Here is a 17,438-nt window from a genome sequence, read left to right on the forward strand (position 1 = left end):
TAACATAACCAAAGGCTTGTTAAAGTGATAATTTTATCCACCATTCTTCTACAATTTCGAAAGTTATTTTTTTCCTTAGGATGGCTGTTGTGAACTCATATTTGCTTTGTCATGAAAATGATCACATATATTAATAACTTATTTATTACCCTTATCCGCACCAAATGATGCAAAGGGCACTGCATCGAATTGACGCAGTGTTATCTTGATAGTTACTTACATGAAGGCAAGGCGATCACTCTTGCGCCTCGGGAACCAGTCCAGGGTAATATAAAATAAATATTACACTGTAAAATCACTAATATTTATTTTCAACCTCCTTGGGAATCAAACCCGGGACCACAGCACAGTAGCTACTAAACACGCTGACCATTACACCACGGAGGCGGACATATCTAGGAGTTTAATTTGGAAAAAAAAATGCGTTGTATGGTTGGCAATCATGGGTATGAATGGTGAATGTTATGCGTGTGTGAAGTGATCACTTGACCAGCGTATTACAAATCATTATCCCTGTAAATACCTAGACATTTATATTCTTTTTCATCTATATTGAAAAAGCAGAAAATAATGCAATAATATATTCTCGAGTTATACTCGTAAACGACTCTTTCATAAATAATTTTATTACTTCGAAGGGCTCAATATATCTCAAAAATTAGGCTTTTCACTTGTTGAAAATAATTTTGAATTATATCGATGTTCATAAACTTTTCAGAATATTTAGTATGTGAAAGTATGACTAACGGGTAATAAAAAACAAATTAAATTACTTCTTAATATCTAGTATGTTAATCTTGTGATAAATTTCCCATATTCTACATTATGAACTCGATTTTATGTAGGTTGTATTGCAAACTATTTCCGAGTTTTCTAATATGTAACGTATAAATGGTAAGAAAACGTAATAAGCTGGGTACATTATTCAAGATAATATCCAAAAATTAATAGCTTATTGCAAAGAACTACAATAAAATAACTTTAAAAAAAATTATGAGCGGAATAACAAGAACCAGAATTTGTAGAGAAATATAAATTAATCGTTCAGTACTTTATAAAAAATATTTATTATTTCTTTTTTCATATTATTATTGTGGGTGTATTAAATTGACAAAATAATATTAGTATTTCATTTTTAAATGATAAAATCTGCAACTTTTGTGAATACAAAGTACGAAAATTTTCTTCTTAGTCACCATTATTTTATAATATTGTTGATTGAGTATTTAAGTACATAAGAATCCATAATACTCGTTTAGTCGACAAAGTTGCTATTGAAAAACAATCTTTAAGTTGTATGATAATCCGTCAGTATTAAGGTTATTAAAATATCGAGCTTTGTGCTTTAAAATCTTTCCAAACTTTCGCATGTTTCTTAGAGAACCCGTTAACAAAAAGAGAAGTATTAAATTTCCAGTTCACGAAAGCTCGTGTAACCAAATATAACGTCGGTGAGGAAACTTTAGAATCTTTCCACAAACTTCCATACGAATTGTGGTAAGAGGATCCGTACAAATTCCCCCACAGCCAGCGGTTGTGTTTAAATTGATAGATTTTAGAAGAATTTGTGACGTAATAAACAAATGCAGCGGGTTTCCATATCATTTTAAATTTCAATTCATAAAAATGCACGGATAAAAATACACTTTAATAATATAAGGGACCATATATTACAATTATGGATAATGTATAACTTATACAAGCTTTTTGTCCACCTCCGTAGTGTAATGGTCAGCACGCTCGGCTACCGTTCTGGAGGACCCGGGTTCGATTCCCAGGGGGGGTAAGAATAAATGCCAGTGATTTTTTCAATGTAATATTTATTCAATATTACCCTGGACTGGTACTTGAAGCGGAGGGCTGATCACCTTCATGTGTAAACGATCAAGATAACACTGCGTTTATATGACGCAGTGCCCTATGCACCATTGGGGTGCGGATAAGGGTTTTATTTATTATATATATATACAAGCTTAGTTAAGTACGGGTATGCAATCCCAAATATCTTAGCTGTTGGTGCTATTTATTCCTACCATCTTATTCGCCTTCATTTCCTCTACAAATAGCAGTTAAATATTGCGCTTACATGATTATTACCAAAAAATATATATATGCAATAATTTTTTTATTACAAAATTCATAAAAAAATCCCACATAAAGCTTTTCTTGATAAAAATCTCAATAAGAATTTTCTGTTGAATTTAATATACTTTTCTTTTTCCTCTTAAATTGCATTTCTCAGGGATAAGGATGGTAATGTTAATCATCTGTTTACACTGCGGACAGAGAAGAATACTTGTCTGTGGCCTAGTTATGAACTTCACATTTACGAATACCTTTGTGTTGAGAAACCACAGAAAATTCATCAGTAAAAGATGGTCTGTTCATTGTTTTGGTTAGGCTGGGTATGGTTTAGTTGGATAAGGTAAAATAAAGTCTTTGGCTTGACCTTTAAGGGTTTAGTAGTAAAAATAGTAAAACAATAATAATTTTAATGAATTGGGTATGTGGGATTTGTGGTTAAAACTCTACAAATTCATACGGATTGGGAACATCAGCATCGCTCAAAACTTACTCATAATAAAAGCCACCCTCACTTGTGTAAGCTCCACACGAGATTTGTGGGGTTTTGGTTATCTTAATATTTCTTGGAACGTTGTTTTGGAAGTTTATCGCGCAGTATTAAAAAGTCTCGCGGGACTGCGACTCTTGGTTTGTTTCGCCGCGGGCGATTTATGCAAATTCCGAATAAAGCGGTATTATATCGTCACTTATTCCCGAACTTGGCATTACCATTGTGTTGTATGCGAATATTTCTGGATTTTTGTATTCGCTTTTATATTTTTTATTCTTACTAAAACTACATTGTATAAGGCCATTTTTTTCAATTCATTTTTGTGTGTATTGAGATGGTTTTAATATTTCTTTAAAAATTTTTTAAACTTTGTAACTTTTGAATCTTTGCCAATATATTGATTTAAATAACTCATAAAACATAACCAGAATCGAGTCATCCAGGAAATAATGATGAGCAAAAATATATGTCAAAGAGGTATTTCTAGGTCAGCAACATAAAGTTGTGGGGCAATGTGACGATCGAATTTCAATTATTGGAAAAACATTACACGAAAAGAAAGATTACATTAATAATTTGCTTGAAAAACATGAACACATTAAAAACAAATAACTGAAAAAAGCTAAGAGTGTAGATAAAATGTGTTGAAAAGGGACTTAAAATCTATCTTATCTTACTAGATATTATATGGACTAGTTTACCAAAAAGGTTGATAAATAAACACATAATAAATGTACAATTATTATATCGAGTCAAGTGGGTTCGACAATAAAAATTAATCAATATGGTAGATTCAATTCCAATCTAACCCGACATGTCCGTTTAATTGCTATTACGTAGTACTAAGGTCCATTCTCATTTTGGGCCTAAGGGAGAAATGACAACAGAATACTGATAGGGCCTATCCTAGAGAGAAACTATGTTTGAAGAGACAGTCGAGCAAAACACTCGAACATCGTCATATTGAAGTTATGATGTCCCAAATCCGCATTGTTTCGAGATTTGATTTTATATGTTTTTTTTTTTCACATAAATGACAATGTTCACGTTTTGAGACGTTCACGTTCACAAGAAGACACATTTTGTGTACATTTTTGTATACATTTCGTATATTTTTAAATATAATATTATTATTTATATTATATTTAATAATAAATGTATTTTGAGTAGATATTTATTAAACATTGGGTATTACGAGTATTTTCAGAGCAATATAATTTACATATTTCAGTATAGTAGGTTGTTACTGTTTTCTCAAAAGGTTTTTATAAAAATCTATATAAAGCAAAATGTCAACTAAATTATATCGGAATGTTTTTAAATCATAAAATACATTAAATAATTATAGTGAGGTGCCTAGTTTTGGTGTATTTTGAGCATTATATAGAACCGAAAAACGATAATCTTATCAACGATGCCCAAACAAATCAATTTCCTGTAATGAAACCGTTACAATATTACTTTTTTTGAAATTTTATATTTCAGTTATTAAAACAAATTTGTATTTATAATATGACTTAAAAACACAATTCTACGAGTAAAATTATGTAGAGTTATCGGGAATATGTTGAAGATGGACATATGGCATAACAGCCACGATATGACGATATATAGGGGAATATGTCTCAAGTCTCCACGGAGTACATTATCTCTGCGTGCTGTGGCTAAGATTTATACGATCCTTAACTGATTGAAAGGACCATTTGTTGCGAAGGATACATCCAAATAGCACGCATGTTTGCGGCTTTCTTCTCTCAGTAACTCCCAAAGTTTTAGTCCGAGATCCATGTCTAATGAAAGATAAATGCAGAACTCAGTAAAATATGTTCAGCTATTAACAACTATTCGCACAATTTAAGCTGGAGTTATTTACGCTATAATTCAAAGAAGTTTAAGACTATTTTAGTTGTATCCAACTAAGTACGAGATGTTTCGAACATCCTTAATTCGGTCTTCAACAACTTTGAACAAAGTATGGTATAACACTTTGAGTGTGTCCAAATATTTGTTCACAAATCTGGATTATCTACAATTATAGGAGTTATTTTTCATATTATTTCTAAATTTGTTCATAATGTAGAACTTCCAATAATTTGTGTAGCATGGTTGCCAATAATAGATAGAGTTGGAAGAAGAATTGGAATAATGGGGAGAATGTAACACGTGTGTAAAGTGATCACTGAAACCAGCCTACGACAGTTGTCAGCCCCGTAAATGCCCAGAATTTCATATTCTTCTTCATCTTTGATGCGATGTCAAAAAAAATAAAATATTTAGTATCCAACTTTTTACCTTGTATTGTTTAATATTTGAGTTTTATGTACCCAATTCGTTTTCATTAAAACCATTTTTGGTGGCTTGTTGAGTAGAAAATAACAAATTATTATTTTAAAGCAAATTTGAACAACTTTGAATTATTTTTACATTTAATTTTGTTTTCACTGTAAGACATGATAATTTGAACTTTTGTTTTAAATATTTAAAACAAAAGGGGTTTTAATTTTACAAATAAATATTTGTAGTAAAGTTTATGATGAATTTTGTTCACATTGAACTCACAAACGTAGAAATTTACCATCAAGTTGTTTTGATTGTGATTTGTTTGATTTTATGCCAAAATTCTTTAAATTTCTACAAATGACAAACAGATAATAGAAATACACATAAATTCTAGGTTTATAATGGAATGACGAATCAACTAGAAATTTATTTGTGTAGAATAGAGCAGTATTATAACAAAGGGGAAATGAACGTCAGTCGGATGTGAAAATCTCAACAAAAGACGTCATTAGTTTTTGCCCAGAAAGCCAAAGGAAAGTGAATGCAACGGAAGCGAGGGTAACGATTTCCGGTTCTTTGATCCGATTTCTATTGAGATGACGCTCCTTGCAATAGACGTGAAGTTAATGTCTTAATTGCATTTTTTAACGTCTTTCTCCGACTATTATTCCAGTGCGATGTACTGGAAACCTTGCAGTTCCTTTGAGATAACGAAACATTCGCAAAAAAAAAACTAAAATCCTGCCATCACTACCTTACTAAACATTCCATTCTGACTTGAAGGAGGTAAATTATAATAATATTTAGATTACTTAAGTTATTTAAAAGTATGGTAGTATAATAATTATATCTAATGTGTGTGTAAATAAATGATATTTTGAGTGTGTCCAAATACTTGTTCACAAATCTGGATTACCTCCAATTATAGGAGTCATTTATCATATTTTTTTAATGTTTCAAAATTGGATCATATATAATACAAAGAAGTTCCAAGAATTTGAGTAATGTGGTTGTCAAACATTGGAACAATTGGTGAATGTTATACTGTGTAAAATGATAAACTTAAACCTGCCTATTACGGTCGTAAGCCCCGTAAATGCCCAGGCTTCCATATTTTTCTTCATCCATGTTGAGATGTCAAAAAACAATATTTTAATAAATTTACTTTTATATGGTTAAGGCTTCTTTTATATTGAATAACATTAAAAACTTCAATTGTACTGATCAAATATTATTTTTACATTATTTATTTTGTGAGTAAGAAGTGTAATTTAATTTTTCAGCAATAAATTAAGAATATTCCACACACGAAGCTTAAACTTTTTTCATAGGCAGGTACTGTTTTAAATTTACAATTTACATTTAAATTTTTAGCTTTTTTTCTTGCATTACCAATTGTATATTGGTCGGTAGCTATCTTACAATAAATACACGAAATTACTCAGCTTTCCATTTGTACTTGAAGGAGGTTAATTAAAATAAAATTTAGATTTTATAAGTTTATTTACGGTGTAGTAGCATAATAAATACATCGTTGTGTGTATAAATAGTCGTAATTTTATAAGGTTAAGACGCAACGAATATATTTAATTATTTTAAAAACATCAATTGCAATGATCAAATATTATTTTGTTAGTAAGAAGCATTTTAAAATTTTTCCAGCAATAAATTAAGAAAATTCCACATACGAAGCTCAAACTTTTTTCATGCTTCCTTAAATTTACTCGTAGATTCTGTTTTTTTCTTGCAGGAAGAGAACATTACCCATAGCATCTTGGTCTGTAGCTATCTTAGGATAAATACACGGCAATTACCAACATCGGGCTCCCGTGTTTAAGGGGCCGCGCAACCAAACATTAAGCACACGTGCCCCTTACTAAATCCTCGCTAACAGTTTAACTTTTCCGCGGCCCTCAGCACTTTAAGGCGCCGGACGCTAGGAATAAATTATGGCTCCTTGTTCACATGACTTTTAGCCTTATAATCGTCTCTATCCAATGGACTCGAAGTCATAATAAATATTATTTATTATATTATATATGAAACGGAAAGGTTGTTACCGTTGTAATATTGCTATGCTACGTCAGCAAAAAAATAACGCAAAGGTTTTATGATATGCTCATACATACGAGTATGTATATTTACACTGTGTTTTTAGTATTAGATGATACCAAAACTCAACTAAGTATATAAAAAAATTAATACCTTTACAGAAATGTAAAACAAAACTTGATAAAAGTGTATTGTGAAGATTAATCCAATATTTTAACTCACTCAAATAATTTTTTTCATTTTCAAAAATGTTTTTTAAAATTAGTTAATTACTATCTTAATACTATTACTCCCAAAGTTTAATGTTCATTGTTTGCTTTCGTTGGGCAATGGTGAGGGGATTTACCTACCAAACTAGGGGTCCCAAGATCAATTTCCAAGGGCGTTAAAATAAATAAATGTTTTTTCTTCTTGTATATAATAAATATTACTCTGGGCTGGTATCTGTAGTGCAGAACTGATAATATTGTCTTTGTTTACTAAACTATTAATTTAAGATTGCAGTACCCTATGCACCAAAGTGTGGTTAGGCATCAGTTATTACAATGAAACGAGCTTAACAATTTTTATTTAATGTTTACAAAAATATATGAATATATATATAAGTTGCTTAAGAAAATTAACTAAAAAAATTATTATGGTACTTTTACATACAAATACGATACAAAGAAAGAACAGCATTGATATTGGTTTTTAACAACTCCATTTCAAAGATTTTTAAGCAAAGGTATTTACAAATATTATAAGTTACTTCAAAAATATGTTTTTTCTTATCAAAATCTTAAAACAAAATAAAACGAAAGCGAGAGAAAGAAGTGAGAAAATATCATGAATTGTACTGCACATCCAACTCAGGATTAATCTCATTTATTAAAAATATATTTTTAATCATTTGTAAGTAAAGAAGGGTTGGGGTAGGCATCCCCCGGCTTCCCTATAGTTTACAATGTTTTGAGTCAGGTTAAGGGTTAAGGTTAGGATTTAGGTGTTTGACCCTTCTCTTCAAACATGTCAAAAGGAAGAAGTAGGTTCCTATCGTTTCGATCCTAAAATAAACTTCACCCTTCAATTTTGAGGTTTTATCGGAACATTCGTGCGTTATTCACCAACGAAAAGTCGATCTTTTGTTGAAAATTCCAAAATGTGTTATTATATTATTCGATTAAATTATATCTTTAAACACATTTCTTAAAAAAAAAATTCAAATGTTTTAAAGATAAAAAAGTGTTTGACAAAAATTTTCATGAACGTTTTACTAGAAATAAGGATAAAATAAGACTACTATTGTTGTAAAAAACCGAGTCGCAAAATTGTTTAATGTAAAAAGATTTGAAAATGTATGATGAGATGCCTGAATGTATGAAGGATGAAAAGAGTCTGAAAGAATTTTAAAATAAATGTTTTGTTATATAAGTGTAATATTAGCTAATTAAAGAAATAAAATAAAAAACAAAAAACTAAATATTAAATAAATTAAAAAAATAATAGAGCATTATTTTTATCAATTTTCTTTCGATGAAAATTATTTTCAATTGAATTTCACCATACATGATGTGGGTACTTTTATTAAATTTATCTTCACTAAAGAGATTCCTTTTTAATATTCTGATTCAAATTGTTTTTGTTAAAATGATTCTTTGTACTGTCAAAACTCAAAGGATGAAAAAAGGTCAAAATTTTCCTTTGTTTCTTCGAATCGAAGAAAGACTTGAAGCATTTGGAATACCGTTAATTTTTTAACAGTTTTTTAATGAATTATTCAAAATTTATACATATTAATGATTCACTATAAAATTTTCGAATTGAAAACATTCTAAAAAGCTGAAAAACATTTTTATTTTTACAATAATTTGTCATCTAAAAAAAACAAATATTTCAATTTTACTTCGCTTTATATCAATATTATCTTCATTTAGGTATAATAGGTTGGGTAGTAAAAAAAATGCTTCATAAAATAGTGTTATTGTTGCCCAAAAATAAATAATGAAAATAATACATAACGTTCAGAGACAAATTCCGACAGAGAAAATATATGACAAATTACAATTCAGGAAAGTCAAACAATTATATGCTTCAATAATCCTTATATATACTCGTTCAAACACATACTTACCTCATTAAGCTAAAAGAACTTTGAATACTGTGCAATAAAGCAGTGTAACCTATGAACCTTCAATAACTTGCTTTTATAATACCATTTAATAAGGAAATTATGCATATTTTTTTGAACAAATATTAATGCATTTAAACGTATAGGTATGAATGTATTTTTTCCGCCTTCGTAGTATAATGGTGAGCATGTTTGAATACTGTGCCAGAGATACAAGGTTAGATTCCAAGGGGGATCAAAAAAAATTCTCTCTCATATTTATTTGATTTTAACTTGTTCTGGTACATGAAGCACAGTATTGATGACCTTTGCCATCAAGAAATTAATGATCAAGATAACACTACGTCGGTATGATACAGTGCCCTTTGCATCAATGGGTGCAGACAAGGGTGAGAAGTATAATGTAAAAAAAGGTTTTTGCATAATTGGATAATGGAGGTGATAATACGGGCATGTCATACATGATTGCATGAAATGTCAATCAAATTATTTATCATGTAATTTTACTAAAAATATGTTTAAAAATAAGTTCTTCTTAGTACGCAAAAATCAATTGAAGATGATTTTTTGGAAATCGTTATTATGTGTTTTATTAAAAATAAAAATGAAAAAATAACATAACTTTTTTATATTCAGTAAATTATACATGCATATACGGGTCTTTGAGAGGTAATGTTGAAAAGTTAAAAATAAAGCTTTAAATAATTTATTCATCGTAAACAAAAGCTCGGTGCTAGTGTGTTTCTAGTCGTTTTTCTTACGGTAGACACATGTTTACACAAGTTAAAGGGATAAATTATGTTAATATCGCGAGAGCAAGCGAGATCGCTGTTTGCCTCAGTTCCCTGTAATTTATTATACATTTTGCATTTTTAATCTGACCGTTATGGTTCATAATGCATATTTCTGGGAAACGCGGAAATAATAACAAATTGTTTCGTTTTAGTTTTTACGACTTTACATCTCATATTGCCAACCCCGGTGAGATTTAACGGTAGTAGCCTCTGGGTGCGAGAGAAACCTTGAAAATTATTAGGGTTTCATTTTTAATAAATTATGAAGGTTGCTTAAAATATTTTTATGGCAATGTGTTCCCATTAACATGCTTTTAAATAAACCATATATTTAGAAAATATTCTTATTAGAACTTGAAAAAATATGTTTTTTGAAAGAGTCTGATATATGTTTCAAGGGGTGAATTAAAGATAGTGAACATAATTTATTTTTCCCAGAAGCGCACATTATTTCTTAAATAAAATGAGTTTAAGTGCAAATTTTAAATTGGATGTATTTCAGAACTTATGTAGGTAAAATCAGTCTCTCCACATTTATCGATTGACAAACTATGGTAAACAGAAAAAATCTTTCTTTTCTCTCGATTTCTTCTATACGATTCCAATATCTTTTTGGATTTTTTGGTTTTTATTTTAAATATTTAAAAACAAACCAATGTGAGTTTTGAAGATCCAATTTTTATGCGTTGTCCAGTTAAATGGAAAAGAAAGATTTCAGTCTGGTTTAGTGAAAAAAAAGAAAATAAATAGTAAATATAGTAATATGTTTTATTATATAATTTTTGCGAATACACAATTATTTTGCAGCTGCCAAGAAACACACTGTCTTCATATACAATGTCTTTTTTCACGTGTATTTCTGTTACGTTCAACATATGGTGCTGTCGTGTACGGAATAAAATATTTTGTAAAATTTTCAAAGCTCTCGGTGAATAACTTTGAAGATTATAGATTTTCAACAAATTAACATTTACATATTTCTTTATAAAGATAAAATTTCTTGATATATGATAAAAAAGACACGTACCATTTGAATTTTGATAATACTCTTAATGAATTCTTACTGAACTATTTTAACGATGCAGTTATTATTTGGGCTTCCTAATTGATTACAGGTGCCAAGAAATGAGAGGATTCCTCATTACTGTGTGAATTAACTCACAACTCTAGAGGATGGGTACAAGAGCTATTACGAAACGTTAACTCAACGACGTATTTGGCCAGCGTTCAAGCTATTACTGCCAAGTATAAACATAATTATTGTTCAACTGACAAATCATTCTACTACTGCGAAATTAATTGCTGAAAGTTACAGGTTAAAAAATAAATCATTAATCGGTTGTAACAGTGTCCGTCTATAGTTGCTTCTCGTTGAAATTTTGACACAAAGAGTCATGTTTTCGGCTCTTATCACTAGCAACGAGTTAAGAGGCCCTTATCTTCCTATACTAAACGATAAGTAATGATGGTAGCATAAGTTCCACGAAAATATTCTTATTCAATTTTTTTTTTGTTTAGTTTTACATCTTAAAAACAATTAATATCCAAACGAAAGCTGAAATAAATCTAAAATAATTGTAATTTGGTCAAATTTTTTTTTATTAGATGTTTATTGAAAAATTGAGTTTCATGTATTTTTTTACATTATAATTTACATAGTAGAAAAGACATCAAAAAGTGATTTTTACTAGGTTTGATCTTATATCAATCAAATTCTGGATTAAACTCCCAAAGAACTTTTATCGATAAATATAATAAAAATATGTAACAAATATAGGTAAAACCATATATAAATAAACATAACATCCACCTCTGTGGTGTAATGGCTAGCGTGTTTAGCTAGGTTCCAGGTTCGATTCCTAGGGGGAGGTGAAAATAATAATTGTTGATTTTACACAGTAATGTTTATTAAATATTACCCTAGACTGGCTCTTGAAGTTCAGGAGAGATTATATTGCCTTCATGTCAATAACGATCAAGATAACACTTTGGCAATACGGTGCAATGCTCAATGCAGTATTGGGTGCGGATAAGGATTAAGAGAAGAATAATATTTAATAAATTTTGTGAGTTTTTTGATGAAGCAAATGAAAATAGAGAGGGTATTATAGGAAAGATAAAGGGTAGTTTTCTCTTCCGACTCAGTTTGTTAATTTTTGAGATTTGTGGCTGGATTTTATTGAAATATCTAAACTTAATCTTTTCTATTATTTTTTGACATCTCAACATAATTGAAGAAGAATGTGGAAATCTGGGCATTTACGGGGCTTACGACTAAAATGTTAATTTTAATTTTGTGAGCGTTTTGATCGATATTAAAACATTTCATACATATAAGTAAAAACCGTTTAATGCTCCAAGAAATGCAATTCGTTAAAAATTCATGACGAAATGAATTTGTCGAGTTTTCAACTCGAGTAGAATGTTTAAGGGAACGTTTGCAAGTAGTAGTTTGTTTTGTATATAAAGATGTCGCAAAATTGCTTCAGACACTTCTAAGTACTTCATTTATTATTAAGAAAGGCAAAGCGTCTCTCACTACTTCGTAAACACTTAACCCTCGCAATCTACCCGAGTCCTGAGTCCTGAGTCCTGAGTCCTGTATGATCCTTATATCCTGTGCAGAAACACTTCACCGCCAAGTCCCTACTTATACAACTTAATTCGTATATAAAAGTTTATTGAGCTTTTGTCTAACGTCTAACTGTTCATTGGACTATAAAACCAACCCTTTGTGAACTTTGTAATTAATGATAGTTTTGAAGAAAATGGAAGACAATTCGATCATTTCCCCGTTAAAGAATAAATTATCACCATCTTTAGTAGATATTTAGATTAATTGGTTTTATTTCGATCAATTAAAAAAGACAATGGTTACGTATCTACTCCCATATATTATTTTTAGTTAGGCAAAAGGGTTTAAGTAATTCTACGTGCAAATACATATATACACAAGAAATAAACGCATGTCTTTTTATTAAAACATATGTAGATGATAATGTAACTAAAAATATAAGAAAAATACTATTCAAATATTTAATTGAGTGTTTACATATAAATAACGTTTTAACAAATTTTATTTTGAATTTTTTTGTAGAAACATTATTTTACATGATAAAAAATGATAATTTCATTGTAATGTATTTTTTAATTAATGAAAGTACAGTTTCATATACAACTGGGATAACATAAAGTAAAGATTTACAACATTTTATGTGTGTCCAAATATTTGTCCATATATCTGGATTATCTCCAATTATATGAGATATTTTTCATATTATATTACACGTGTGTAATGTTATCACTTAAACCAGTCTATGACAGTCGTAAGCCCCGTAAATGCCTGGATTCCCATATTCTTTTTCATCTTTGTTGAGATGTAAAAAGTAATATAAATTAAGGATGGAGCTTTTTTGATGAAATACCATTATACCTTATATATCAAGTGCGAGATAAAATTGTCTGAAATGCGGAGTCTACATAATACGTATGTTCATATGTATGTATGTATATTTCAGTACGTACATTGCACATGTTTACATAATTTACGGAACGGACTTCTTGCGAGCCAATACTAATGTATACAAAGTTTTAATCTCAAATCATTTCATTCATTAAATCCGGCGGATCTGTCCGCCTCCGTAGTGTAATGGTCAGCATGCTCGGCTACCGTTCTGGAGGTCCCAGGTTCGATTCCCAGGGGGGTTTAATAAATATAAGTGATTTTTTCATTCTAATATTTATTCAATATTACACTGGACTGGTACCTGAAGTGGAGGGCTGATCACCTTTCCTTCACGTGTAAACGATCGAGATAACACTGCGTTTGTATGATGCAGTGCCCTATGCACCATTGGGGTGCGGTAAGGGTTTTGGGTAAGGGCCAGCTCCCTTGCATCCTCCCAAGTCAGATCCGCGTCCCGAAGTTCTGAAGAGAACTGCCGACGAATTGTCAGCAGTGGTCGTCCTGGGCGGCGCGAACCTGATGCCTTGTAAAAGAGGCAAGCTTGATTAAGGCTCTCAGGAGGCATGCGGAGTACATGGCCAAGCCAACTGAATCGCCTTTTCTTGACGACAGTTGTGACCAAGATTTGCTGCGTCCTACGCCTCATCTCTTCATTCCTCACAAAGTCAAACCACCGCACGCCTAAGATTCTCCGCAAACACCTATTCTCAAAGCTTAGTACACGGCTGCTCTATGAGGTTATGTTTATTAAATTTTAACTTATAGGAAAGGTTGTAATAAGTATTTCATAAAATGAAAAAATGGTAATTTGTGTTCATAAGTACACAGAACATCAACGGAAGTAGTAAACGAATATCTCTATTGCTACGACAGTCAAAAAGATATTTATCTTTATCAAATAAAAGAAAACTGGAACACAATTCTTTATCGCTGTTCAAATATCTGTCATGCTGGATTTACCGCCTCGTACTAAGTAAAAATCAGTTGTAACATACACAAGTTAATTAAAATGATGTAGATTTTATTAAATAGTTCATAGATGTAAAAAATAAAAATGCTATCTTATTTTGGCACCCTATGAATGTTTAAATATAAAATGTATTTTTTTGCTTGTTCAAAATCTTAAATCTCCTAAAGTTATTGATTGATTATTTTGAAATTTAAACACAATACGCGGGTATTATTCATTTATGATAGGTGTTTTTACAATAAACATGTTTTTTGTACAGTTTTTGCTACAATGGCTGCGCCGTCTGTTAAACGCAACAGCAAAACAAGCATTGCTAAATATTACTCATTGTGGATAGTATGTATATTAAAAGCTGTTATCTGTTAGCATTTCAATGTTTTCGAACGCATTGTCGTTTCTTAGATTTTTAATGAATCAAAAAATATTGTGAAATTAAATATACATATGTCGCTCACTCCTTTCAAGAACGTCATAAATCAAAATTCGTAAATTTTCAGTTGTGCATGTTTTCGGAATGCCCAGAAAATGAACTATATCCCAGCAAAAGAGACATATTTTTAACTTAACATTTACCCGCTACAGGGTAGAAAATGTTGCTTTTGCATTTTTAAGAAAAGGTGTTGTTTAATTATTTTTTAAATAAACTAAATATTTTTCAAATGGAGAAAAAATCTTCAGGTTTTACTTAAAAAGATCTGTTGCACAGTAAAAAATTCAATAAGTGGCTTGATATTTATTTTTAGTACATTGTGTTATATTTTTAAAATTTAAAAACGTTCTCCTGAAAAATAAAGTTTTTTGATTTATGACGTTCTTGAAAGGAGTGAGCGATGTGTGCTTTCGATTTTATTTTTTTTCTATTTAATCTGACTTAGGCACAGTAACGCGTGTTCAAGTACAGCTAGTAATAATGGGAATTTGTATTATTAATTTATTATTTCTTTACTTTTTTGCTCTTCCTTTAGGCGAGTAAAGCGTATTAGATAATTTGTTTGCTAAATAACATTATAAGTAATATAAATAACACGTATCTTTTATTAAAATCGTTTTTCTTGGATATAGAGAAATCGCCATCTCGAGCTGTATAGTATAGTATCGAGCTTTGGATAGTTTTCCGAGTTGGTCTTGGTCGTAAAACCATTTAAGCATTATGCTTGCATTTTGCTGTATATTGCTATATAAAAAAATGTCCCAAACTTGACCTGAATTTCTAACAAATTCAAGCAATACAGCTAACAGTCTAGAAATAAAGCAATCCCTTTCAATAATTATTATTTGATCCTTAACTATGACTCACTCGCTATTTTATAAATATGGTATGTATAAATTCATATGACGCATAGACAAATGTAGTATATAAGCTATCCAGAATTATCAGAAAATGGCATTACCAGTAAATCGGTCAATTATGATGTTGAAACCGGTAATATTTTTTTATTATTTACTAATTAAATTATGGTGTCAAAAAATAAATTCGATTGTACAAAACAAAAAAAAATAAAACAACATTTTAGGGTGTGACTGTTATTTGACTACAAAAACAATGTAGTCGTCAATGTCACAATACTCAGGACGTAGATAAGTCTTTGTTTTAATTCTTAATACAGGTAATACACGTAGTCAAACTGACTCATGACGATACTATTTGGTATTAAATGATATGGTTGGAGATTGAAAACAAATATGAAATCTTAATCATTGAGAATAAAGTAAAGGTGTTATATGTAATACTAAAGTTTACCTTAACTCGTTATTTTGCCATGGAAAGCGCTTTATAAGCGGAAAAACTTTATTTTTTTAACGTATAAAATTCCCCGGAATTGTAGACAAAAAAAACTATGCAATAAAATACTTCATGATCCCATTTTTTAACGTTACATAATTTCATATTCAAAAATTGAATTAAACGAGTACTAATAATTTAACCAAATAAACCGTAAAAAATAGTAAAATCAGTGAAGCTTTAAAACACAAAAAGGTAACTCGGCAAAACGTTTAACCGTTTTCATGAATCACCGATCTGCCAAAGTACTAAGTAAATAACATATTAGTTGGTTTATTTAAAAATGAAAAAAATAAATAAATATGAAGGTATGGATAAAATACCTGTATTATATTTTAATGACGCATGCGTATAAATAACTAGAAAATAATTTTTTGATAAGATAAGAATCACATAATCCTTATCACCTAACATACTCGTATAATTTTTTTTCGATCAATACTACAACAGATAAATGACAAGATATTTGAATTTTTTGAGTACCAATCGGTCCAGTTTTTATGAATTTCTTTTAACGATATACTTGAAAAATACTTAAAAATGTAACATTAAGGTTTATTACCGTAAATGAATGAAAATAATTTATCTAAATAAACTAACTATTAAGCATTTAAATAATAAAGTAAATATACTTGAATATGAACAAATTACGAGGTATATGTTATTTAAAATTTTAGTAAAGGTGACAAAATAAATCTAAACCAATTAAAAAATTTCAGTAGATCTCATAGCACGTGTATTTTTGAATAAGCCTTCATTGAATTTATAAATCATGTGTGTGTAATCAAAATCATTTTGTTGTTTCAAAACTTACCCAAAGGATGACGTTGAAACAAAATAGGGTGTACTTAATGCAGTAAATATTTGACTCAAGCTTTCCCATGCCGGATCCTTTTCCTTCGCCTTCGCCTTTTGCACCCATTATTGGTTACACTTATAAAAATACCACAAAAACACCGACTTTAGATATATCACAAAGAAAGGCGAACTTTGATACTATTTTAAAGTGAAATTAAAACAATGGTCGGAGGATCAAAAACTACCAGAACTTCGCATACGAAACAACACGACGAACTAACAACGGTTATGATTTCAACAAAAAAATTCTAGATTACTAATCGATTGCTCAACCTGCCCTTATCTTTCGCGCTAACGTTATTAGTCAAATTAACAAGCCAAATAAATGCACTGGGTCAAAAGAACCAGTTTTATATTTTTAAATGTTTTACCGGCTAGAGGTGTGTTCATCAATTTCGATTATGTGCCAATGCTGAACAAATATTTTGTTAGGTAAAAATAGTAGTTTTATCATTTGTGAATGCGTTATCTGTGTTATCAACCTGTTGACTATGAGATAAATTTACACGGAATGGTGAGTGTAATATTCCGAATAACTATCTGAGTCACA

General features: G+C 30.1%; 1 pseudogene across 1 annotated transcript in view; it reads right to left on the bottom strand.

The window, feature by feature from the left end:
• The window catches only part of LOC148305213 (tetraspanin-2A pseudogene), an 81,673-nt pseudogene extending 64,554 nt beyond the window's left edge, over positions 1 to 17,119 (bottom strand). Inside the window, exon 1 of the transcript XR_015838223.1 lies at positions 16,845 to 17,119. The product of XR_015838223.1 is annotated as a tetraspanin-2A pseudogene (transcript). The remainder of the gene's footprint in view (positions 1 to 16,844) is intronic.
• Between the last annotated feature and the right edge of the window lie 319 nt (positions 17,120 to 17,438).

The sequence above is a fragment of the Brachycentrus maculatus genome, unplaced genomic scaffold (genome assembly GCF_059751285.1).
Source record: "Brachycentrus maculatus isolate JH-2025_06_01 unplaced genomic scaffold, ASM5975128v1 h1tg000276l, whole genome shotgun sequence".
NCBI classification, from domain to species: Eukaryota; Metazoa; Arthropoda; class Insecta; order Trichoptera; family Brachycentridae; genus Brachycentrus; species Brachycentrus maculatus.